At 38.2% G+C, this 25,969-nt stretch overlaps 1 long non-coding RNA gene across 2 annotated transcripts; it reads right to left on the bottom strand.

The window, feature by feature from the left end:
- Positions 1–1,793: 1,793 nt before the first annotated feature.
- LOC125692485 (uncharacterized) lies at positions 1,794–14,354 on the bottom strand. Of its 2 annotated transcripts, none has more exons than XR_007376700.1 (3): positions 14,242–14,354; positions 11,387–11,498; positions 1,794–1,943 (listed from the first exon to the last, which is right to left on the bottom strand). It is a non-coding gene; the product is annotated as an uncharacterized LOC125692485 (long non-coding RNA). The 2 variants fall into 2 exon arrangements; XR_007376701.1 differs by lacking the exon at positions 14,242–14,354 and adding an exon at positions 12,615–12,723.
- Positions 14,355–25,969: the final 11,615 nt, after the last annotated feature.

Raw genomic sequence — 25,969 nt, forward strand, 5'->3', positions numbered from 1 at the left:
AGGGATGCTGGTCTCTTAGCGCTTCTGCATTATGATCTACTGACCCTGAAAATAGGGTCAGAAGGAGGTCTCACTGCTAACTGGAAAACTAATCAATATAATTCTACCAAAGGTCTGGTACACACCAAGTAATATAGTCCCCTCCCCCACAGTGAAAGTGTGCCTCATTGTAGGGAATATAAACATTGTGTTTTGATACTCAAAAAAAGAAAAAATATCAACCAAACAAAAATCTCTATGCATTATGTGGCTGGGGAAATCACCATGCCATATCATGGATTTCAGATTTTAATTCTGAGCAAGCAGTTTGACTGGTTATCTTTTACAGCTTGGGCTTTCATTCTTCAGTAGGAAATCGTGCCTTTTTTTTTTTTTTTCCTACAGTTAAAATCAACAACCAATGATGGAAAAATTATTTTCTTCCTCTTTTCCCCTCTCCCTCCCTTTCTCCCCTCTGCCTCCCCAATATTACAGTTACACAATGAGAAAAATAAGATGGTTGGATGCTATACTAAGCATCTTACTCACAGTGATTGCAAGTAGCCCGGTGCTGCCTGGAGGAATGCCATCATAAACCAGTGCTGCATTTGATTCTGATCAGGTACTTTTACTGAGAAAGAGAGCAAGACAAAGGGTAAAAGGTCACTGGTGACTAATTTTCTGAAAACCAGCAGCTTGTGTAAGTAATAGAACATTTATTGTATTTCTCTGTCATCCCAGCAATGAGCTAGAAAATCCATAAGAATTCCCAGCACTAGCCTTTATTAAAGTATAGCCCTGGATTAGTTTAATGTCCAATTTAAAGTCACTGCCTGCACCTACTTTGCTTACTTTTCTGAAAGAGAGCCATTTTCCCCTAGTTACTTCCCAATTTAAGTTGCCTAGTATATCTCCTCCCTTGATATAAAGTAGGGTTCATTTCAAACATATACATATGCATAATACATATACATAAATGCTGAGACAAGAGCACTTGAGTTCTGCATTCCTACATTAGAGAGCCGATGTATTCAAGCATAACGAGAGCTGGGCAAACACTCAAAATCCAACAGCTCTTTAGAAAGCAGTAGTGCAAAAGTCACAAACTCCCTTTGCAATGTTTGCTTCATTTCCTCTTGCTGTAAGCATTTATGTGCCCTCAAAATATTATTTCTTTGAATTCATAGCACTGGACTCAGTCATGGGCAAGGGAGAAAATATTAACCAAAGGAGTTCCTGAGGTCCAAACTGAAGCCACAGATATAAGGCTTTGGAAAGAAGGAAAAAATGCCACTTTCCTAACAGGAAGACACCAAGTGCTTGTGATTATTATGTGCATTGTCTTTAATGATTTGAGTGGAGACCCCAACAGGCTTGGTAACACTGGAGATAGCAATCAGCGCTTTCAGTCAATACACTTGACAGCTATAAACACTGTTATTGGACCTTCAATGAGATCCCTGATACATGTTAACCCCACCAAATGTAATTACCCTGTAGACTAGACTAGAACAACCGAATATAAACACTGTTTTGTGTCAAGTGAGCTCTCCCTTCGAGAGGATTTCATTAGAGAAATTGTGTTTTGTTGGCTCATATTTCACTACATCCACATGTAGATTAGGTTTCTGGGGCAGTGCAGCTTTGAATCACCTGAATCATATATACTCTCCAGCATATATTCACTCTTCTGAGCTGCTTGGCAAAAGACAGGGCAGTGAGTAAAGCTTCCACCATCCAAAATGCACTAAGAATTTGGAAATGTCTCTCTTTTCACTTGCCTGTAAAGCCATCTTTATGACCTTGCACGCTGTCATTCTCTTTTCTCTGTGAATACCTTGGGTACCTTTTCTTCTGGACAGATGCTCTCAGAAGTAGAAGGTTTTCCATACCACCTGGTCTTCCACATCAGACATTTCTAGGCTCAGCTCTCTTTCCCTTGTCACATCTTCAAGTTTTTCAACCTGATGGGAATCATGAGAATGGTCACTACTGAAGGAAACGTTGAGTATAGGCAATATCTCAGCGCCGATGATCCTATGCCCTAGAGTGGATTTCAAAGGAAAGAACAGTTGCAGAAAGAGTGGAGGTAAGGAGATAACATGAGGTAAAGTCATACATTTTCTGAAGTACATTTTCCAAAGTACTGAACATCACAGCTCTAATTCATGTAAAAAAATAGAATATCTGCTTAACACTTTTATAAATAAGAAGCTGCTTAGCAGTTTTTAGAAATTGACACCATTAATGCTAGATTATACAAGCTGCCTAAAAATAGGCCCCAATTAACTTAGTAAACTTGTGGCCAAGTGTTCTGTAGGTAGGATTTAGTAGTGCCTTTTGAATCTCTGCATGAAAACTTTACTGGTTTTCACCAGAGGAGATCCTGTCAGAGAACACACTGTAAAAAAGACAACTTGTTCTCCAAACATCAATAGAAATCTATCATTCATTTGTGACAAAACTCAAGAAAACTGAACTTGCCAACACAGTGACTTCAGAAAAGAGGAAATTCCTTTTTTAAAAAAAAAAAAATTATTCAGGTTTGTGCTTGATATTATATATGAATAACAAATGCAATTACTTTGCATTAAATTTTGAACCTGACTGTTCCCAAGCCAAAAGACAGCAAAGTACAGTAGTTACTTTCCCACCCTGCTCCTTCAAATCTCCCTTGTGCACAGCACTGCAATCCAAGGAGTGGGTAAGGCAGAGAATGTGTCCAGGTGCTAAATGGAAGTAAAATTTACTGAGACAGGAACCCCAAGAGAAATCACCATCAGTTGGTTACAATTATTGAGGTTCAAAACCCAAGTTAAAGGAAGTAAGATGGTAGATGGAACTGAGCAGGAGGCAACGATAAACCAATATGGATTTGAAAGGAGACAGAAACCTAAGTAGAAATGGGAGTTTTCAAGTACTGGATATAATCTGGGCCATATTAAGTGGAAGAAATAAATCAAGCAATAGCTTTGAGCACATGGTATAGAGCTGTGTTTTCCTTTGTAATTTGTGAAATGATAGCAATTTTTGACAGAGTTTTTAAGAATCAGTTGGACACAGACTGGAGACAAAGAGGTAAATCTGCAAAGCCACACCACTGACAATCTGGAAAATGTGACTCAAGTTACAACAACATAAGGCTTGAGTTCAAGCATCTTTAGGCTAGCACAGTGAGTCCAGAGATTACCAAAGCATTAAGTATGACAATTTCATTTAAATGTTAGCTACAAGAAAACAGTACATTTTCACAGAAAATTCATCAGGGAAAAATGACAAATAATGATAAAAATAATAAAAAGAGAGGAAAATACTGTAAACAAAAAGATGATGTTTTAAACATGACAGAATTTGAATGGTATATGGAGTAGCAGTTAAGTATATGTGAAATCAGATTGAAAAAAAGAAAAAATCAATTACAGCTAACATGAGAACATGTGTAATACACCAAGTAAGTGTCATACACTGAGGTGGAAGACCATTGCTCTAGCCTTGGAGCCTATTCTTCATGTTTAGGTCTCTGAAAGCAACTCACAAGAGATAGGTCTTGTACAATAAAACTAAAATCCTAAACCTATTAAACAAAATTTTCAGAGATGACTTCTGATGGAGGTGAAGAGAAAAAAGGCACATTTTTCAAATCAACAGCTTTTTTTTTTTTTAATTAGAAAAAGTAAAAACCTGTTTTATTATGTAAAAAACACCTTGAGATTAAATTTTTGGTCAAAACCTGTAGGAAGAACTGTCAATAATCCAAGAGCTGGAGTGTATATATTGATGGATTGGATGGTTTTAACCCTTATTTCTCTCTAGTGGAGATCAACTTCATATACGCATTATTTGACCAGAAGAAAATGAACTGATCATGTAATCAGAATTTTTTCTACTTATCTAGAGTGGGACAAAGGCAAAAAAAACTTGGTCCTAGATTCCATACAACCTATAGATCTGCAATGAGTGCTTTAGACATGAAATTACTGATTTTACTTAATTAACCTGCATACATTGAATTAACCTGCATATATTGAATTAACCTCCTGCACACATTCGTTTGCTCTCTTAAATTCCTGCCATCATATTCGCAGTCATTTCTTTTTTCAAGTTCTCAGTTTTTTTTTTTCTAAGAAAAATATAAAAGTAGTCAGTTTGCTTCTCCAAAACATAAAAAGTTGTACATAAAAGTATAAACAGTACAAGACTAGCCATGAGTTAATAAGCATGGATTTTTTTCCCAAGTATTTTAGAAGCAAGAGGTCACCAAGAAGATCATGAGGCCCCTTATGGCTGATGACAAGACTAATTTGTTGACAGAAGATTTAGCATTACTTAAGAATTATATGAATTCTTTTTATCAAAGGGAAGAATGGCTGATAGATACCAGAAACAGATTTATTTCCCTAAGGAGGAAGAAGAAATACTGAAGGAAATCAATATCAGGTCAGAACAGGTGATTGAGAAATCTGAATGTTCTATTTGCAGGGGGTGGGGGGAAGGGAAGAAGTTTCCTATGGCATTTTTTTTTTCTCAAAAAGACTACAGTTGTGGTCTTAGCATTCTTCAAATTTGAAAAATGTAAAATTAAGGCTAGAGAAATTCAGAAAGATGCAAAATAATTGGCTTACATCAGGATAATCTCCAGATAAATGATATTTCAAAGCAATTTGTTAAGATAAACTCAAAGGGAGATTATATTTTTCACTTCTTTATTCACTTCCTCTTCATCCAAAGAAAACTAATCAGGGTGTGAAGGTGGGAAAACTTCATAACAAGAGAGTTGTTAATGATCTACCAAGAAACAGACATGATTAACTCAGGAGGAAGCAGACACAGTCCTCTCTGGAGAGTAAGCTGGAGGTAGCAGAAGCCTTGTCCTCAGATCTGTTTTGTGTTTCTTGCTGTTTGTTTGTTTAGAAACCAAGATTCTACATCATTCTCTTATGTGTTTTCCTACTTGATTTATATCACCTCTCCTCCAACCTTCTCGCTCAAAATAATCGCAGGCTTTGAGTACACAGAAAAGAGAGGAGGGTGACATTACTGCAGGAAATAGAAAAGGAAAAAAAATAAGTTCCTTCTTAAATAAACTTCTGAAGCAACTAGTAAGAATAGGATTTGGTCCTATCAAAAACAGAACATGACTGATAGTGTCTGATTACAGCTTGACTGTTCTGCCCAAAACAGAATCAAACTCCAAACCACCATTTTACATGCTTCCATGTATTCCAAACACTTGATCACAGTTTTTGTGCCTTCCCTAAGATAACTAACTTTCAGAGCTCAAGACCACTGAGATGTAAGAGGTGGCTATCAGGAACTGAGACCTTCACAAATAAACACCCGTTTTTGTCATGGATGACATGGAAGCTTTCCTTACAACTAATTTAGGAAATATCCATAGACTTTAGTGAAGAGGCAGCAGAAAAGCCTCTTGTGTAGGTGTTGCTTTTGCTACCTACACTGAGAGATCAGCTGGAGCATGATGTGGCTCTCATTCCTGCCCATTTGCCTGGTTTTCTTCCCATAGAAACAGGGAAGGGAAAAGCCACACTTCGCTTCTGAGCCTTGTCCAAACAGGGAGCCGAAGACTGGTCAAGGGGCACATCTGGAACAGCATGGCCTTTGGAGGTCCCAGGGTACATCGAGACTGTGTCAGAGAGGAAATGTCAGTGCACATCGATCAGACAAAGTACAGTTTTATTTCCCCCCTACATGCTGCTTTGTAGATTTATAACTTCACAAACAATCCTAATAGAAACAGGAACTGCTTCCACACTATCTTTCTCCTCAGCATGAATAAGACAACTGGAATCAAGCTAAGTTATCCAATACCAGCTGATATTTCTTCCAGCATTTGAGGAAAACTGAAGAAGAAATACATGAGCTTCAAGTAGAACTATGACAATATACGGTCTCACTATAATGAGGTGTCTCAGAAAGACAGAGAGAATAAAATGAACTTCAAGCATTTCAGATAAATTTGGCTGTACTGAGCAATGAGCCCTACCGTGAAATCAACTAAATGAGCTAAGGAGTAATAATTGTAGAAAATTATAGAAATAGTATTTTGCTGAGAGAGTAATATATAGATAAAGATTTTGTCATTTGGAATTTTCTGCAGAGACAATAGAAGAGATGAAGTGACTGTCAGTAGATCTAAACTGAGGTTGCAAAATACTGTGGGCATTTTCACTTTGAGCTCAAAAGAGTTCAAAGGCAGTGAGATACATCAAGCAATGCACTGCATCAGGAACATCCCTGAGACAAAGGTTTGGGTGTTAAAAAGCATCTCTGCTTCTCTGGCTTCAGGGGAGATGTTCTCAGGACAGCCACTCTTCCTCTGCTACTCAATGGCCTTTCATAGAATCATAAAATCATAGAATCACAAGGTTGGAAACAATCTTCAAGATCATCTAGTCCAACTGTCCTCCCATTACCACTGCTACCACAAGCACTAACCCGTGTCTCGAAGCTCCTCATCCAGGCGCCTCTTGAACGCTGCCAGGGATGGTGACTCAACCACCTCCCTGGGCAGCCATTCCAGTGTCTGGCCACTCTCTGAAAGAAAAAGTTCTTCCTCATGTCTAACCTAAACCTCCTCTGCTACAACTTGCGACCATTTCCTTGAGTCCTGTTTGTTGCCTGTGAGAAGAGGCCAAACCCCTCCTCATCGCAACCTCCCTTCAGCAAGTTGTAGAGAGCAATGAGGATTCCTCTGAGCCTCCTCTTCTCCGGACTAAACAATCCCAGCTCCCTCAGCTGCTCCTCATAAGACTTGTGCTCCAGACCCCTCACCAGTTTCGTTGCCCTTCTCTGGACCGTCAGGCAGATCGACACTTCCAGCCAATTTGGTGTCATCTGCAAACTTACTGTGAGTACACTCAATCCCCTCATCTAGGTCATCAATAAAGATATTAAACAAGATGAGCCCCATTACCGACCCCTGGGGGACACCACTTGAAACGGGTCGCCAGCTGGTCTTAACTCCATTCACCACTACCCGATGGGCATGGCTCTCTAGCCAGTTCCTTACCCAAAGAAGGGTATGCCTGTCCAGGCCACAGGCAGCCAGTTTCCCCAGAAGAATGCTGTGAGAGACCATGTCAAAGGCTGTGCTGAAGTTCAGGTAGACTACATCAATAGCCTTTCACTCGTCTACCAGGCTGGTCACCCAGTTGTAGAAGGAGATGAGGTTGGTCAAGCACAACCTGCCTTTCATGAACCCATGCTGGCTGGGCCTGATCCCCTGGATGCCATGCACATGCCACGTGATTTCACCCAAGATGATTTGCTCCATAACTTTCCCTGGTACCAAGGTCAGGCTGACAGGCCTGTAGTTCCCAAACTGGGCAAATTGTTCAAGGCATCAGACAAAGCCTAGAAGATGTTTCACCAGGCCTACGTATATGTATTGAGCACCTGTATCTAGACTACTTTTTAAAAAGAAAACTCCCTGTGACTTCAACTAATTTGAAATGATACATTTCTCTGTACTTTTCACTCAATAACTAAACGACAATCACACACAGACATAAATCCCAGGTAAGAACAGTCTTTCACATCACACTTGATTTCTTAAACAACAATCACAGCTGTGAGATTTTCCTTAGCTCATGATTCATCTGTTCTCCAAGGCAAGATGACATCTTACTGAATTAGAATAAGAGTAATTTTAGCCTTCAGCTGTTTTAATCAGGGAATTTTTTGAAAGAGGTCACAAGAAAATGATCAGCACTTCACACTTATCTAGTTCTTACTCTCTTCAAGTTCAGTGGTAGTCAAAATGAAATTACTCTAGGTTTCTTTGCAAATAAATAAATAAATAGGGAAAATGAAACTTCTGGGAAAATCCTGCTAGTGGAATAAAATGTCAAGCATTTAAGAACACCTGAATGTTTGAGAGTAGCTTAAATGAGAGTATCAGAATAGGACAGATGCTGCAATTGTTGCTGGGTCTGCTACAATTCTCTATTTTGCATTAAGTTATGAAGAAAGCCTGTGAGCCTATGCAATGAAAAAGAAGGCCTCTCTTCTCATCTTTTGGAAGCTTCTAGTACACTGTAGTACTTTGTCAGGTTTCTCCCCATAAGGACTCATGCTGACTGAAAGTACATAATCATTGTAGATGAGAGTATGAGGATGTTTCTGCTTTTTTAATCCATGCAAGACACAAATGATCTTGCTCTTGAATTTTGTGATGAACACTATTGAACTTCCTGGTTTGTGTTGGAAGGAATCCTTATCATCTGTGCTAGTAAACACAAAAATGAGGCAAGAGTGCCAAGATACGAAAATTGTTTAAAGTCTACTTTGTTTCTTGCTTTATTTGTTTTAAGAGCAATACAGCTTATAACTTGCATTACTGTTGCTCCATTATAACCCCATCACAAGATTGTATTTTCCTCCAGTGTATTGCCATGAACAGCATTAAGAACTAAGAAGCATCTCAGATCATTTAGTTTCAGTTTTGATCCTAATCCAAAGGATTATACTGGCTGTAGCTGGAAATTCATGTATCACTGGCAATGTCAAATTTTCTAACTAAAAAGCCATTAGCTATACTATAATCTGTATTACTTCTTGTCAAAACTGCATGTAGATTATATCCTGTCAGAGCTCAGCTGTAAATATTGAATTTGTAAAAAGTCATCAGTAAATTGTTGCTAAGAATCTAGGATGTGGATGGGTCATGCCTTACTCTTGGTCTTTAGATCATTTTCCATACTTTCTGTTTTTAATAAAACATTTCAGTACTGTAGCCACTCTTTTCACATCATGATCTCAATGCTATAACCCCAGCATCTTGTTTCGTATGACACCTCCACACTTGGTTTTCACAGGCAGCTCCCTGAAGATCACTAGTAACCATTGCTAGCACATCAAAGTTGGGGAAATGGACACAGGACAAGAGCGCTGCCAGCAGCAGGAGGGGATCCACGTCCCGCCCTCTCTTTGTTGTGTGACTGCTGCTGTATTTGCTATGTCTCACTTCTAAAAGTGAGCTGATAGCTTTAACTATGGTTAATTCTTTTTTTTTAAATCAACCAAAAAAACACTTAAGCATGAGGATAGTTATCTATTCAATATGCTTAAGAGGACTATAACTCTCATCTGGTTTTGCTTCCAGACTTTTGTTTTAAACCTGAGTCTTAGCCTGAGTGAATAAAAAACTTTGTTCTCTCTACTGCTAGACAGAGCTGGCCCCCTACCTCCGTGTGAGTCCACAGTACAGGGTGCAGACACTCCTGACAACACTTTCCAGCAGGACACCTTTAGAGGCTCCAGATGCTGGGGAGTGTTTCCCAAAGACCTGTAAGGGGCCAGCTCGAGGTTTACAGAACTGCCAACCACCAAGCCTGTGGAAGGGTTCCTCTCAGCAGGATTGTATTTTCCCCCTGAAGTAAGGGAGGGCTGAAAGACAAGTTTCACACAAACACAGCAGTTCCTTGTAAGCAGCCCCAATCCAATAATGTCATCTTTCACCTTCAATATGTTGCCCGCTCAGTTGTCCAAAGTGATAAGTAGATGAGTGGGGCTGTGGATAAAATATTCACACCCAGTTTTCTCCACTTTCTGGCACCACCAGGAAACACATGGGATCGCTTTTGCTGGTTAATTCCTTTTGGCGACACTCACTTCTTCAAAGCGCCCCTCAGCCACTAACATCATATACAGTTACATCTTGTGCTAAGCAAGCTTTTTGGTTTTCAGTGTCCCACACATACCATAGGAGAAATCACTGCAAAGTAGGTACTTAACCAAGATTTCGTCTTGTAACAGCTTGCAGAAAATACAGTACTAAATTCACACCTCAGCACGTATTGCTATGCTTGCATGATCTCAGGCAAAAGAGGCTTCTCCATAGAACAGGAAGGCTGACATTCTCTTGGGGTGACCAAGGTTGATCTTCCTGCTCCTTTTCAGACTTTTTTATATAGCATGAAAAGTGGGGAGATATTTTCATGTAAGTGCAGTGCTGGAGATGCAGGGGAAGGAGAAAGGTTTGTTGTGCCTCCTTCCACCTCTCCCCATTGCCAACAGAAACAAAAAAAAAGCAGAAGGGCAGAAAGAGTTTGCACACACTTGGTTTTGGAAACTAGCCACTCCTTTCCCTTTCAGATTCTATCCTTCTGGCCAATCCCTCCTGGCTAAGCACAACAAAGTGTCCTGTGACACACAGGGTGTGATCCCCATATAGCTCTGCTACCTTGGCCCAGGAGATACCTCAGTCAGTGCATTGTAAGAGATTCTGTCATTCAGGCTGGCTCCCTGAAGTGAGAGCAAACACCTGCTCCTCACATGCCTGACATCAAACACTGACTCCTCAGCCCCTCTTTCATCTAACAAACGATGCATCCAAGCATTCTGTTTCTTATAAAGACATAAAGTGGTAGTGCAAAGTGGAAGATGCAATAAGCCACGGAAAGGTTGCAGGCCTGCCATGCCCCACTGCATTTGTTAGGATGTGGAGCTAAGATTTCTTGCTCATCTCCTGTTTTACTGGTGGTATTTTGCACAGCATAAAAAGCTGGGAAGCACTATGAAGGACTGTTTTAATTATCCTTTCCTAACGTTATCACTCTGTTTACTTTTTGTTGTAGTAGAGATGCTTTGTTTTATATACGTTTTTCTTGTGGGCAGGAAGGATATCTCTGCTGAACACATCCTTCTCCATGCACAGTTGCTAGAGATCAGTAGCAGCATTCTTGCTATCTGTTTCTGCAGTTTGGCTGAAGGATGCTATGAAGAGAGGACTTTATCCGATGCAAGACAGTGGTGCTGGAGAAACTTCCAGTCCCAAATCGACATGAGGGGAGGGTGCAAACAGCACTGCGCAGCTGACTCATTTTGCTGGTCTCAAGTGGGATCCAGAAGACTGGAATTTGTCTTCTGTTTGTGCTAGCCACAGCCACCAACTACCTCTGCTCCCAGCAGCTTGATCTGCAGAGTGTTTTGATTGGGAGCAACACATGGGCTTGGTACAGGAGGAAAATTAAAGCTCCTGTTACTTTCTGGAGGTAAAAAGGTCACAAGGAAATGTTTCATAATCTCATGTATCTTTCAGATTTGGTTCAGCTCCTGAGGTAGGGGAAGATTCGTGGGGTTCCCTTTTGAAGGAAATCTTTATCCCTGATTGTAATGCATGAATTACTTAATGGGTTCAAAACCCTCACGGGTGTGTGTCACAGTCATATAATGTTTCCATGGGCTTCTCAGATTCACAATAGCTGATAGATGTGTAAAATCCCAAGTAGGCAGAAATTCCCTTGTGAATCCAAACGTGTAGATGCCACAAAGCAAAAAATTATCTCTGCTAATGTTGCCATTAACTTATATACAAAATATTCCCCTGAATACTTTTTTTTTTTTTTTTCCTCACTGCCTCTCATATCATGGAGATTACACCTACCTCTAATTAAATCAGATCTGCTTTGATAACTTCTCACATGAACGTGGAGGATGAGAAGTGTCATGCCTTCTGTAAAACTGAACCAGATTGGTGCGTTCTTAATCCAAATCCTCTGAAAGAGAAAAAACAAAAATGTAAGTGATCTGTGGGCTTCGTTCAAGGAAATGGCCTACTGTACATTTGATTTATTTTTCAACAAAAATATTTGAAATTTAAATGGATATTTATGCAGAATTACTCTTTGAATAAACTACTCTGAAATAATGATAATGCTGTCAATCTATGTCAGCTGGCAAAGCAAAACTGGCATGGCTGAACTTCAGCCATTAGAATGGAAAGACCTACCACACTGGTCACATCCTGATTGACTATGCTCAGTGTGTGAGCCTCTGGAGACACAGATCTGTGAAACTCCTTTCTTTTAGAGAAGGAAATTCTTTACACTGAGGGTGGTGAGGCACTGGAAAGGTGTGGCCAGAGAAGCTGTGGATGCCCTATTTCTGGAAACGATGTAATGCTTCTGTGGATAAAGATGAGTCTTTCAAAATCAGATCTTTAAAACAGCTTTTTGGTAGCTGTCAGTCACATAGACCATCTTCCCTATTCCAAGTCCTTCTTGTGCCATTCCTTGGTGTTGCAGTCACACAGTGGCAGTGCTGTGAACTCCTGACCACAGGAACAAAACCAATTACTTGAGGACTCTTCATGGTCTGTTTGCACAGCATGGAACCTATTTCACACCACCTCTCTTATTCAGGTTTGCAGGGAGGTTTCCCTCCCCCTGGGCCTGAGTAGCACTACTGTGACACTGGCTTCAATAAGTAACTTTTTATTGTGTCTAATCATGTGCAAATGTGTTAAAATTGGTAGTTTTTAGCAAACAGTTATGGAACATATTACCGTGAGGCATTTGTTCATGGCGTGACAATGATTGGCTCCATGCCACTTAAATGTTTTATTTAATAATGTGGGAATTTCAGCGTGTTTTCCTTTCATTATTTTTAACTTGAAAACAGAAACAGAAAGCCCCCTCTTTAAAGTTAAAACTTTACCGCCTAGAGTCTGTCAAAAGCAATATAAGCATCTGGATTTTAAAAAGGGAGCTTTTGCAGGATGTTAATTTAATATTCTGGCATATTTCATGCATACTTTTTGTATTTTGTATGCTTGAAGCTATCTCTGCAGTGACCACCCAGGAACAACAGACTTTTCAAAATTCAGAACTTACAAGTAAAAGGTGATGTTTGTGTAACGTTGGGAATTTCAGGTAATGTATGTCAATCTTGGAAACCTCCATTGGAAAATGCGTAATGTTTCATCTGTTCTTCACAATTCATTTGTATAAGCTACCAGGTAAAATAAAAAGGTTTACTTTGCAAACTATTTCACTTTTAGCTCCTGGAGGATTACACATCCAAAACAATTCCACTTTTAATAAGGTATACTATGAATAGAAACACTATCAATCTTACCTTAGTAAAAACTTACTAAAGTAACACACCTCAGACTCACTCTTTCCTGGTCAATATGCAACATTAAAACACTGCAATATACATTATGTGAAAGTAATTAATGACCAAGCATGGATAACTATTTTAAACTTATTTACTAGAATAAGTTAAAAAAATCTTTCTTCAGCTTCATAAAAAACGTCTGTTGAGATCTTTTGCAATAACATTTCAATTGGATCTGGTCATGATTTGAAGGAAGATCTTGTCAATTAATACGAATGTTTATAAGAATTTCAGGAACAAACACATTTCCTTAGAAAGACAGTATGAAAATACAATTCATCCTACACAAAAACAGTTCTGTTTTGCAAGTAATTTGTTCATACATTTTCAAAAGTCATGTTTGGAAGCAGAAAAGAATTTAAAAAAATGAAAAGAAAAACAAACAAACAAATGAACACCACCAAAATATATTTCACTTTCAGTTGATCTATCTGATTTCAGAACTCAATTTATTTTTTATATTTTGCCTGTCTACAGGCTGTGGGCTTCCCTTGTGTTACTACATTGAAATTCTCATTTCATACAATCTGGACAGCAAACCCATCTCATCATTCCTCAGTTCACCTTCCCATAAGAAAGAGTTGGAAAGAAAAATTAGACAGTGTTGATAAACAAATGTTTCTAAGTGTGATTGACCCAGGTTTTAAAGTTATACATTACTGTATATTAAACAGTCCCAATAATCAAATTACAGAATAAAATAAAGAGAATAAAAAGGGGATATTTAGCAGGTACAGACTGATCTAGAATGAAATCACCATAGCTAAATACCTTACTTAATCTTTGACATAGATCTTTGGTAAATCTACTTTTTGTTGCTATTCTAATGGCCTAACTATTACCTGTTGTTGTCTGGACATTCAGATGCTCCTGTTACTAAATTGGATTCTATGGTGTTTGGCTTTTTTTGGCCTCTTGCTTTTGTTTTTCTTCTACCGTCATTCTAATCATTCTCCTCCAAAAACAAAAACAACCTGAAAAAACACCACCACCACCACTAGCACCAGCACCACAAACAGTTGTATTGGAAAAGCGCTAATCTTTGAAGAACAAAGGAACTTGCTGCCCATTCTAAAGGTTTTTCAACCCTTCTACCTGGCAGCTAGAATCTATGCCAGCTTGACCACATCACTTTCTGGGGTGAAATAAACTCGCTTTCAAGGAACTTTCAGTTTCAGCCACAGAAGCGTTAGCCAAAGATCTGGAGAACCTACAAACCTGTGGAAGCTGGAGAATCAGGGTATTGAGGGATCACTTGATTTTTATATTTTTATTTTATGTTCTAAACCCAACTTGACCTCATCCTGCTTGAAATAACACAGTTGAATTAATTGCACTTACTCAGAGTCACTGCTGATGCTGATGGCCACAATTTAAGCAATACAATGACTGCAATGGACAGATTACCAGAAGTTGGACCACTCACTGTTTGAGCCAGAATGACTCCTTGGCCCTTTGTGGAGTACCTGAAGGGCTCTGGATTTTTTCTGCTCAGTTACCCAGTAACAGAGGATAAACAAAAATATTTTAAGTTAATCGTAGTCACCATCAATACATTAAAAGATCTGATCAAATTAGAGGAAGAAAAAACACTGCACTTATTGAACTTTTTAAAAGACTTGACTGTAGGACACTGGAGAAAATTATTTAATATACATATTGTTTTCTAAAAAAACAATTATGTTATAAAATAAATATTGGCAACAAAACACTAAACCAGAGGCATCCAAACTCTCTCTAAGCAAAGGCTACATTAATAAGCTGCCAGGAGCCTGACAGCTGCATCTAATTTTCATAAAATAGAGCAGATTGCTTCAGCTGCTCCATATGAAGGTGAGACCTATGGTGCATCTTTACAGGCAGTACCACTGCTGCCCAGACCATCCCATGCAGGGCAAGGTATAGCAACATGCGCCATGTCCTGCTGTCTACTAAGCCCCTCTCGCATAGAATAATAACTAGGCATTTTCCTCTTTCTATTCCACTAGTGCTAACAGAAATCAGGGGACTGAAATGTTTTCATAATGTATCCATACTCAATGGATACATTCTGATGGAAAATAATTTTTGACCGCTGCCAGCACTTCTTATCCCCTCAGAATCAGAACACCTTCCGTAGATGTTAATGAGTCTGGTAGATATCAGCTTCAAAAGTTCTTGCAACCTCGTGTTAAGAGGGCAAAAGTTTAGGCAAGTGTAACCTCAGTGCATTTCTTTCAGAGGATTTATTTTTCATCCAAGTCTACAGAGTATTACTTATGATTCCATGACTGCTACCAGTTGCTAATGATGTCACATTTGGCTTTTTACATCTTTTCTGCCACCTCAGTTTCAACTTCAAGAAATCCTACACTGCAGTGAAAGGCAGGAAGATGTCAAAAAGCATGTGCTATGACTTATCATGCCCCAAACATGCTGAGTACACAGATGCTATGTAATGCCTGATAGAGTGCTTTCGCATCAGGATATCAGCAGCTTTTCTTTTGTCAGTAGTGCTAAATGAATTGGAAGATTGCTGCACCACAGCTTCTCAGTCAGAAGAGCTGTCAGCAGCTTTGTGATAGCCATCTGGGGAAAACAAACGCTTGGCCCAAAGCAAGATGACGTAACAGGCAAGGAGTACTGCCAGGGACATGGTGGGTTATATTAAAAACCTCTCTTATTTGTTAGCTAGTTGCAGATGACAGCATTGGAGTGCACAATAAAATGTTTTTATGATGCTCTCAAAATCCCTTGGGTTCACCACACTTATGTACATCTTGAGTTCATGTATTGGCCAGGAATGAAACAGAAGTCAGTTATTTTTCAGCCAAGATTAAAATTGTTGCTTACGGATAACTCAATAGCTTCTGTATAGTGCGGAAGTTTTTGAACTGTTTTGAACTGGCTTGCACATTTTCAAATCATTTTCTTGTACACTTGTTTGATAAGAATTCATAAAGACTTTTCTTACTGTGCTATGGAAAACAAATGCTGTGAGTTAATATGCAATGTATATTACTTTTATTCTATACAATACAGAGAAAACCCTCAGGAATAATTGACAAATGCCAAAGCTCAAGTTTACACTAACCCAGTTTTATGAAGAACAAGGTTCTTTCTACTTACAAGATTGATTCACATTAATAGCAAATAAATCTCATTCTAGGATTTGATGCTTAATAATTCCTACAAAATTATAATTCCTACAAAATAATAATGAGAATGCAGTAAATCAACAGGCCAAAGTGACGACATCTGTTCTAATACGACCTGTTCTAAATCTACCTGTTCTAATACTGAGAAGTTTGCATAGTTGTGGCTCAACCAGAGCTCAACTAAACTCAAAAACCACCCCACAGAGCTGCAATAGGCAAAAGAGACAATCTTCTCTGTTAAGAGAACTCTGGAGTAAACAAGCAATCCAGAGAGTATTTACCACACTCAATGACAGCTCACCCTCTGGGATGCAATAGTCTGTACTGAAGAACTTCAGCTAAGAGCATTTCATCCTAGCAGTTTGCAGTACGTGTGCCACCTTAGGAATAAAAGCTGAAAAGTAGCCAGAAATGAGAGGTGCAGAAATCCAGTGTGGGATTTATTTAGAAATAGATGTTTGCATTGAAGTCTGCATTAGCAATCAAGCTTACATTCACTCAGAAAAAGAGGAAAGAAGTAACCTGAATGGATTTCAGAGGATCACCTTTGTCAACCTGGACTTCAGCAGAGACCCACATTTAATTTATAGCTTTCTCAGTGGAAAGTGAACAGTATGGTATGTTCTGAAAATCAAATTTCAATCTTGTTTCTGTGCAACTAATAAACCTAAATTGTTTTCTAGGTAAATCTCAGCATGATTCACTGAAAAAATTATATTGAAAAAAAAAAAACCAAAAAAACATATAAACCATATTTGCATAGCTTTGTTTGTTTCTGCAATTGCCACAGTTTTCAAACACTGTCCTTTAAGGAATACAAAAATTCCTTAAAGGAACAAAAATTCTGTAAGGAACAAAAATGGTTAGGAGCTGTATAAAATAAAGTACAAAGCATAGCTAGTGGGAAAGAAAAAAATAAAAAAAGACAATTCTGTACTCTGATTTACAGTGGAAACCCTAATTCTGAGAGATTATGTATTAAGACCTGATCCTGAACTTTTGTACAAGTTCCTGAAATTAAAAGTGTGCGGAGGTTTTTTTGTTGTTTGGTTTGGTTTTCCATAAGGAGAAGAGAAAATAAAGATTAGTTGCAACATCACAGGACAAAGATAATATATGTAGCTAGAACAGCCAAGGTCACGGAGACAAAGATCAACTTTCCTCTACTTACAGAGCAGTTGAACAGCACAGGCAGAAATGTCCCTATCCAAATCTCAGATTAACTTCTATAAAATAAAAAGAACGAACCAAGCAAAATAAAGAATAAACTCAATGTGCTGATTCTCAAACAGTATTTAAAAGACCAAAGAGATTTGATTTCAAAAAATGATGTTATTCCTTAGATACTCAGTTATATAAAAGACCTCTGATGGTATACATACATAGAATTTCATGTGTGTTCTCTATTCAGAAATTCATAAAAGAAATACAGAAACTTTGCATTTCACGTGAAAATTTTAAGTCATATTTGACAAATGGACTTACAGGTTCCCATTTGAATGTTCAGATAATAAATTCACCTGGACATGATCCTTTGCTCTAGGGGACCTTGCTTGAGCAGGATGTTGGAGTAGGTGATCTCCAGAGATCCCTTTCAATCTAATTCTAACCCAATCTCAGTCACAACCACTTGGTGTGATTCTGTGTGAAAAGATAGTTGAAAATGCAGAAAGATTTTTTTTAACACAGTAATTTGCGATTACACAAGTGTCACTTAAAATGCAGGCATTTTACCTTGATTTTAGAGAAAGCAGAAAAGTTTAATGGTCTAGTCTGGAACCCTGGTGAGTGGAGATCTGCTAGTGATTGCGAACTCTGACCTTAAGACAGGCATTTCTTCCTCTCCCTTTATGTACCCGTTTGTTTTGCTTTGCTTGCAACATCTTGACCATTTATGGTTCTTTCTACATCCATTTAGCAGCTGTCAGTTTGCCCACATTCCTTCTCTCCCATCACTGGGATGGTTTGAGGTTTTCTTCCTAATCACACCTAATTGGCTATTTAAAATGCATAATCTTCTTTAGAAGATTACTGTAGCAGAGGTTTTCAGGAAACGCCTGCTCTTGTACTATCTAAGACCTTTGGTGTAAAAGGCTTGTGGCTTTCCAGCTGGTCCCCCTTGCCACATCATTACAGACATTTGTAGGAATGCACAAACGACTTGCAGAAGTCCTCTACAACGCTGTGTTTCTTTCCACAAACATAAAACTGCCAAAGGGGACATATACATTTGGGCTCGTGCTTTGGAGTAGGTGATGTAGCATAACAACAGCTTGGGTTAGTTAATAGGCATGTTTCTTAATGAACAATATTCTAAGAAGCTCGCAGCACACAGAGTTTAAATAATTTATCAAAAATAGAAATAAAATCTATATTTACAAGAAAACATCATCTACAATCAGCATCTTTTTCCTATGCAAAGGCTGAGAGAGATGATACTACAATCTGCTGAAGTCCTTAATCAATCATGAGGAACAAAAAAGGTGAGGAGAAAAGAAGGCAGGAGAATTACAGAAGAATTAAGATTCCTAACCTGCTAAAGATACAATAACCACTGTTGGAAAAGGCATATCTTCTATTATAACTACATTTATTATGCATTGCTAGAAAAACCCTGACAGGTTTATAAAGTCATTATACAGAAACCCTACTGCCAGTGCGTGCTCACATACTGAAAGCTCACAATCTAAAATTACATGTTTGGGCATTCATTGGATAAGGATATACTGGGTGGGGGGGAGGGGAGATGGGTGAAAAAAGAGAAGAGAGAAAATGAAAGAATCTCCTAATAACATGAGAGGAGTCAGACATATCTATAATTCTTACCAATTATGTTTTTTTAACAATTATCTCAATTTTATCCTGTAAGCCCCCTGAAAATATCTTGGAAGAAAGGATACCTCAGAATCCATTGATCATACAAAGCTATGAGCTTTTACTGTTTAAACCGTCATCCTCTGTGCTCTCTCTCTTAGATCATAACAGACTTGAAATCCACAAGGCAGATGCCAAACATAGTATGGAACACAGCATCTTTAGGCACTAATAGGTTAAAAAATACACAATAATACTGCAAGTTTTCAAACGCACTTCCAAGGAACTGGATTCTGCAGTATGCCAGAAATAAAATGATTTGAAAGTGAGGCTGGTTTTTTGGAGGAAAGGTTATGATGACACTTAAGAGTGAAATTGGGTTTACCTAGGAATAAGTGCCAATAAATACGTTAAGATGGAGAATATACCATAGGCCTCAGCAATCACAGTGGAGACATGTGAAATTTATCATAGGCCTTCCTGTTATTTACCTCACCAGAAGAAGCACAGTGCTAAACAGAAAGAACAAACAAACAAACAAACAGAACCCACCATTTCTGGAGTCTGTCAAACAAACCAAAGAGGAGTATGAAAGCACTGAGACCTTGTTTGGCATTACAGCAGAATCCCCACAGTAGGCAAGGCAGTCCTGACACACAGTCCCAATTTTACATTGCCAAGTCAGCAGGGACCTTGGAAGATTAGCATCTTCCAATGCTCATTTATTTGAGTTACACCAGAGAAATAGAGAACAAAGGCAAAGCAAATCAGGGCTCACTCAGTTTATTAATAAAGTGTAGATGAACGCCATTTCCAAATCTCAGAATTCAACCTAGAAAGTCCATAATTAATTTCCTTGATAAGCTCACCCAAAGCCTTTCGTAGTATTGTGCTCACTGTCAGCAACCTGCCCTGCAGCTACAAGTTAAAAACCACACTGGCATGTTCTAAATATGAAATCCTAACCAAGAACTGGAAAAAATTGAACTGCAGCAGAATCAACTGTACAAATCTAAGCAATGTCAGAAGCAGGGAGCTTTCTTTTTCATGCTGGCTCTACTTCAAGTGAAAAGAAAAGTTTGTAGTACAGTTCAAAGTTGGACATGGCATCATCTTTACTTTTTACATAAAAAGAAATAGAAATCCTAAAAAATGTCAAATACCAAGTTTGCTTAAAGATTTGAGAAGCAAAGCTTAGGATATCTGAAACTTAGAATTTACACAGAAGCATTTGGAAACACCAGAATTGGACGTGACTGGAGCAGACAAGACAAAACAGGACTGCACACACAGCACAATCTCAGAGCACTCACTGGATAAGATCTTTTGATCAAATTTCAGACTTTTCCAAAAAGGAGCAGCTGAAAATGGAGATATCCATCTTGTCATTCAACTTCCAACTGTTTTGTTTCAAAAATGTTGAACTTTTTAGTGAAGTGTGTCTGTTTTAATTTTCTAGTGTTAGGACTAACCAATAGCTTAAGAAGTTGCTGTTCACTTCCTTGGACTATCCCTTTTGAACTAGGAAGGCCAGAGAGATCTTCAAAGTGTCCATCCTTAAAGCATTACCCTAAAGAAATCTGTAAATGTGGAAATAGAAAAATAAAACATTCTGAAGTTAAAAAAAAAAAAAGAAAGAAAACGCTGTTTGTCAGGACAGACTTTTTCAACTGCATTGACCCGGGTCAAAACTAATCTACAAAGGGGGCTAAGACATTGAGCCCTGATAGATGGACAAAATACCTTTAATGAAGCAGCTGTTGTTGGCACTACCAAAGTTTACATATCAATTTATGACAGTGTGAGGTTTCAGTATAGTATTGCTTAGCATTAATTAGATATATTTGGAGTGATTACATATTCAGTTACTCACAGAGGCTCATGTATTAGAAGCCATTCAAAGTTCATTTGCAGATTCCTGCTTTGAAAAGTCTTTGAATATTACACATACTTCTTGAAACTCAAAATCCAGGGAAAAGAAATGATGCTAGTGATACTTACATTACAAAATAAAGACGATGTCAGACATCCTAGAATGAATGAGATAAGGCCAAGCTATTAAAAAACAAATGAGCTAAATATCAATGCTGCTAGCCACTTACTGAAGAGGAATCAGTTTCATTCACATCCATGACACTGGTGCAGCGCCATCTCAGAAGTGTTTCTGAGATATCTGCAGGGAGCAGACAAATGTGGTCATCTTTCTCTTCCCATGCTCTGGCTCCCACCATCCCAATATCTCCACAGTCTGTGGAAAGGAAAACCATATGCTCTTGTAGCTAAAGCTGTGTGTGCAGACAGAACAAAATTCTGTGCTTGCAGCAACTACATGGATGCAGTGGAGTGTACACTAGTGCAGTGGATCTTGGCCATCGCTCCCAATAGTATCCTAGTCAAAACCCTTTGACACAACAGTAACAGCATTACAGTAAAGTTGCACACCAAGGTTGTTGCTGTACACCAAAGTTGCACATTTTCCTGCTGAGAGCTCTAAATCCTAGGTATTACCTAGTTCTCCAAGACACAAAGTATTTTAAATGTTCTATTCATAATCCTTAAGTATCTATTTCTCAGATGAAAATGTTAAAGAGAAAAGTAAATATGAACTGTGTAAATCTTAACATTTCAGAGATCATAAGATACAGGATGTAGATGCGCATTTTTGTGAAGCTGTATCAGGTTCTTGATTGGAGTCCCTTCCCATAGTTAAATAAGGTATGAATTAATAAGATTAAAATGGTGCTCTGGTAGTAAACCCTTGCATACCACTCATGGATAGTTTACAGCATATGATGTATTTCAGTCCTCCACATGCTAATTCCAGGTCACAGCTTAATTAGCCCATGAATAATATATTTGAGGGATCTCTATCTGTGATGTGATCGCTTTTGTGTTGAGGGTTTAATACAAGAATTGCTTCCCATATCTCTATTTTTGGCTGAGGAAGACAGTTCTGATGCCAGGAAAGGCACTGTAGCCTGCAGAAATCCTGGGCCAGTGATGAGAGGCAGCAGTACCACAATCCTCTGTATTAAACAACCATTACCCCAAAGCACACTGTGAAGAGTTTCTGACAGTCTGTGTTGCCTATGAGTAGATAGTGGTTCTTGGTGATTTTATCTGCTTCTTTCCCAACATGCAAGCCCAAATTGTCCCCAACACAAATGGCTGTCTTTGTACCACAGCTGAAATGTGGCTGACTGTTCTCCCATGAAAATTAGATCTTGTCTTATATGGAGAGATGAAGCTTTAAAATACTTAAAATATTTTCAGGAAGCAGCCCATAAGGTCCTCTGAAAGAGTAACAAAAAGTTCATAGATGTCTTCCTCCTTTAATTTGTATCTTTTGCCTTGTGTAGAGTCATGTTCTTCTGATAATTAGTAATAAAACGTGAAAATATTCAGATCACTATTCCTTGGCTTTAAAAATTGCTTACAGTCACAAAATATGAATTAATCACTCTTAAATATATATGGAATACTGAAGTTTATGCCAAATATTTCTCATATTCAAGTTAATTGACTAATTTAAAGTCACCTCTAAACAGTAGCAAAAAGCTATGTTAAGTGGAGTCAAACACACAAATGACCATGGAAACAAGAATATAAGGAGTTTGAGGATATGCTGTCAAAAAGAGAAGTACATCCTGCTATCAAAAAGACAGGTATATCCATATAATTATCCAATACCAATGATCTAATGAATAAAAGCACTAAGGGTTTCAAGTAATTTGGCTAGCACATGCAAATCACTTTGCTACCTTAATTACGTGCTCAGCCTAATTGCTCACCTGATTCTAAAACAAACATTGCAGCTTAAAACGTTAAGCAGAGGGCTAAGACCCTAATGCTGAGGGTGATCATATACAATTATGTGTTCACTGTATTTTAGCTACGATTGTTTTAAACACTGCTCTCTCAGTTACAGCAATCCAAGTGTCAGACTTGGCTTGCTTATCATGGAGACACTGGCATTTTGTACAGTTTGCACTGGCAGCACACTGACAGAGTAGCTGGGACAGAAAGAAGCAGAACAGTTAATCAATGTGATTCATACATAACCCAGTTTCACTTCAGTTCTTTAATAGCAATTTTTAAGCTAGTCCCCATAACTTTTATGAATTTCCAGGGTCCCTAATGGGAAATTTTTCTCAGACAACATTGTCCTTTACGTAACCAGTGCCTCAAAAATGTCTGCAGGAAAAGACACAATCCACCTTGATTTCTGTGGGTGCTTTGTCTGTCCTCACAATAACAAGTTTAATCTGAGCTTACACTTTAATTCACATATCTGCAATAAGAAACCTTATCTATGCTTCACTGTTCTGAGATTCTTCTGTACCATATTTGTTACAAATGAGTGCCACCTGTTTCCAATAGTGAAATACATTATTAGTCAATTGCTATCAATTAACCTTCAGCAACCACACACTGCATTACAAAAGGATTATGAATGTAGATCAGATCACAGTCCATCACAGGGAGGGAATTAGATGTGTACTTAATCAAAGTCCATTACACAATATACTCTCTGTAAATTACCGCAGCAGGGCAGCATTGGTGTTTTCGCTGTATCTGAAAAACCCAAGGTGCATACTAATATTTGTTGGAGCATCTCACAAGAAGAAGGGATTTAGTAGTAGTCAGCAGTCTGATTAAGACCTACAGTTCTACAATTTAAGAGAACTTTATTCTCCTGTCTTTCATTCATGTCATGTCAGACACACTATTCATTTCTTATCCTAAATAGAAATACTCTTTCCCCAAGAAAAACAGAAACAAAAAAAAAACCACAAAAAGCAACCTACTGCTTTCTTATCCATATTGACAATTATTAATGTAAGGAATTATTAATTTGAGTTTACAAAAGGATTTATCTCACTATAGAAAATAATTTGATGTTTTATTACAAATTGTGTGGGAATAATTCCCAGGTATCTCATTAATTCCCTTGTTTTCTTTTTGATATTTAGATGTTCCATTTTCTTTCCTTCTGCTTGTGGGTCTGGTAGATCAATAAATATGACTAAATTTGTCATCCTAATTCCAGTTCCAGTAGCAACAGTGTCACAGCTACTAATTAAACATATAATAACTTACTGTTGAGAACTGTGTTGAGAACTTACTGTTGAGAACAAGTGATGCACTCAGCAATACGACACTCCTTCACTTCCAGAAGACTGCCTTGGCTCTTAAGCTGTGTGATCCCTGTTAACACCAGTACAGATTAGAAAGCTGAACTCAGATGCAGTGACTGCAAGCCCTTAGAGATCATAGCCCTGTTATGAGATACCAGCCTGAATGGAGTGTAGGAAAAAGTGAGAGCAAAAACATCATTAACTATTCCCAGAATTCGCTTTTTTTTTGTGATACAGCTTCACCCCAATATTCTGTCTCTCTTTTCCTCATTTACTGCTCAGGTAGGATTGGGAAAGCAGACATGCAGGAAGCAATCTACCTTTCATCTCTTCCCAAACATGTCCAGCGTGCACTCAGGAACATAAAAGTTGGGCACATTTCTTCCACAGTTAGCTCTACCATCTGATATAAAAAGACACTAGGCTGTATGGCAGTGGGATTTTTATAGTTTCTTTTTTCTTTCTGTTTTTTTTTTTTTTTTTTTTTTTTTTTTTTTTTGCTTGCTTTGATGTTAGTTTGCATTTTCATAAAACACCTAGCAACTGTTGTACTGATATTTTCATTTTGCGTAACAGCCAACAGCTTCCCTAGATTTCTAAAGAAGAAAAGAAAAATCAGTTTATTGTGCACTGTCACAGAAAAAAAAAGAAAACAGAAATCAAAAAGACATACTTTGTAACAGAAAGCACGCCAACACGTCCCCTGGTAGGAAACCTCTCTTCAGCATTCTCCATTACAATTTGGGTATCTTGAAGTGGAAGTCTGCTTACACTGTGACTTGTAGCCGAATCTCTTCACCTTCAAAAACAAAATCACACTGCACCATTGGACCTAACTCTATCAGATTTAGCGCTTATATCTTTTTCCATCCTACCACACACTTGTAGTTTTATTACTCATAACTTCTGTGTAAGCATCCAAGGATATGAAGACAATGAACCATATTATCATACTAATCACACTGACATAACCCCAAATGAGCACAGCACAAGGAAAAAGCCAGAAAAAGAACCCTCTACTTCTTCAGAAAATGCTGCTTCATTCATTTCATTCATTCATTCAACTGATTTCAAGATCAGTTTCGTTTTCTTCTGAAGACGGAAGAAAAACTCTAGTTGGAGGAAGAAGACTAACACATGAATGTGAATTTTATGGCTAAACAGAGATAGTGAAACATTCTGTGCTTAATCCTACTCCTGCCTGTCTTCCTGATATAAAGCAAATGAAAAACTGAAACTTTGTTAGAATACACACAAATTTCATTAAGTTGTAGCACTGGTTTATTAATAGCAGAGTTCTATGTTGCTTCATTCTCTGCTTTCTCTTCCAATGTGTCACCCTAACAGGAGCTGAAGAGACAACGCTGGAAAAACAATGAGAAGAAATGCATTGACAGCTCAAGACTGTGAAGTTTGGCTTGCAATTTCAAACAACAAAGAATAGAAAAAAATATATTTTCTACACTTCCTACTGATTTGCAGCATTGCTGCTGTCACTCCTGAACTCGAAGGAAAAATTCTCATCCATTTTGGGGGTGTGGGTTCAAGGCTGGCAATACAGTGTCCAATCTCATTTTCCAACTGCTCAAACTGATTTCCAGACCTGCATTCCTGATTTATGCAATTGTGAGCAAAATAATAGCTAGGTACTCACTTTGCCACTTGGTTGAAAATTGAAGAAAGTGACATCTGAGAAAAAAAACCAATTCAAATAATCAAGAAATGTTGTATATGCAAATCACTAGCGAGGCTTCAGCCTGCAAAGAAAATGGGCAGAAAACAATATTTCTTCCTAAATCTTGACATTACCTTCACATGAGTACCATACAAAAGCGCAGATGACAACAGAACATATACAGGATCTTGCACAGAAATCCTACTAAGAGCTCTGAAGAGAAATCTCACAGATGACGCAATGTTCTAGCTTATCACACAGCTGGATAGCAGTACATTATCACTTTATCCCAGCATTAAAGCTGC

The sequence above is a fragment of the Lagopus muta genome, chromosome 4, assembly GCF_023343835.1.
Source record: "Lagopus muta isolate bLagMut1 chromosome 4, bLagMut1 primary, whole genome shotgun sequence".
NCBI classification, from domain to species: domain Eukaryota; kingdom Metazoa; phylum Chordata; class Aves; order Galliformes; family Phasianidae; genus Lagopus; species Lagopus muta.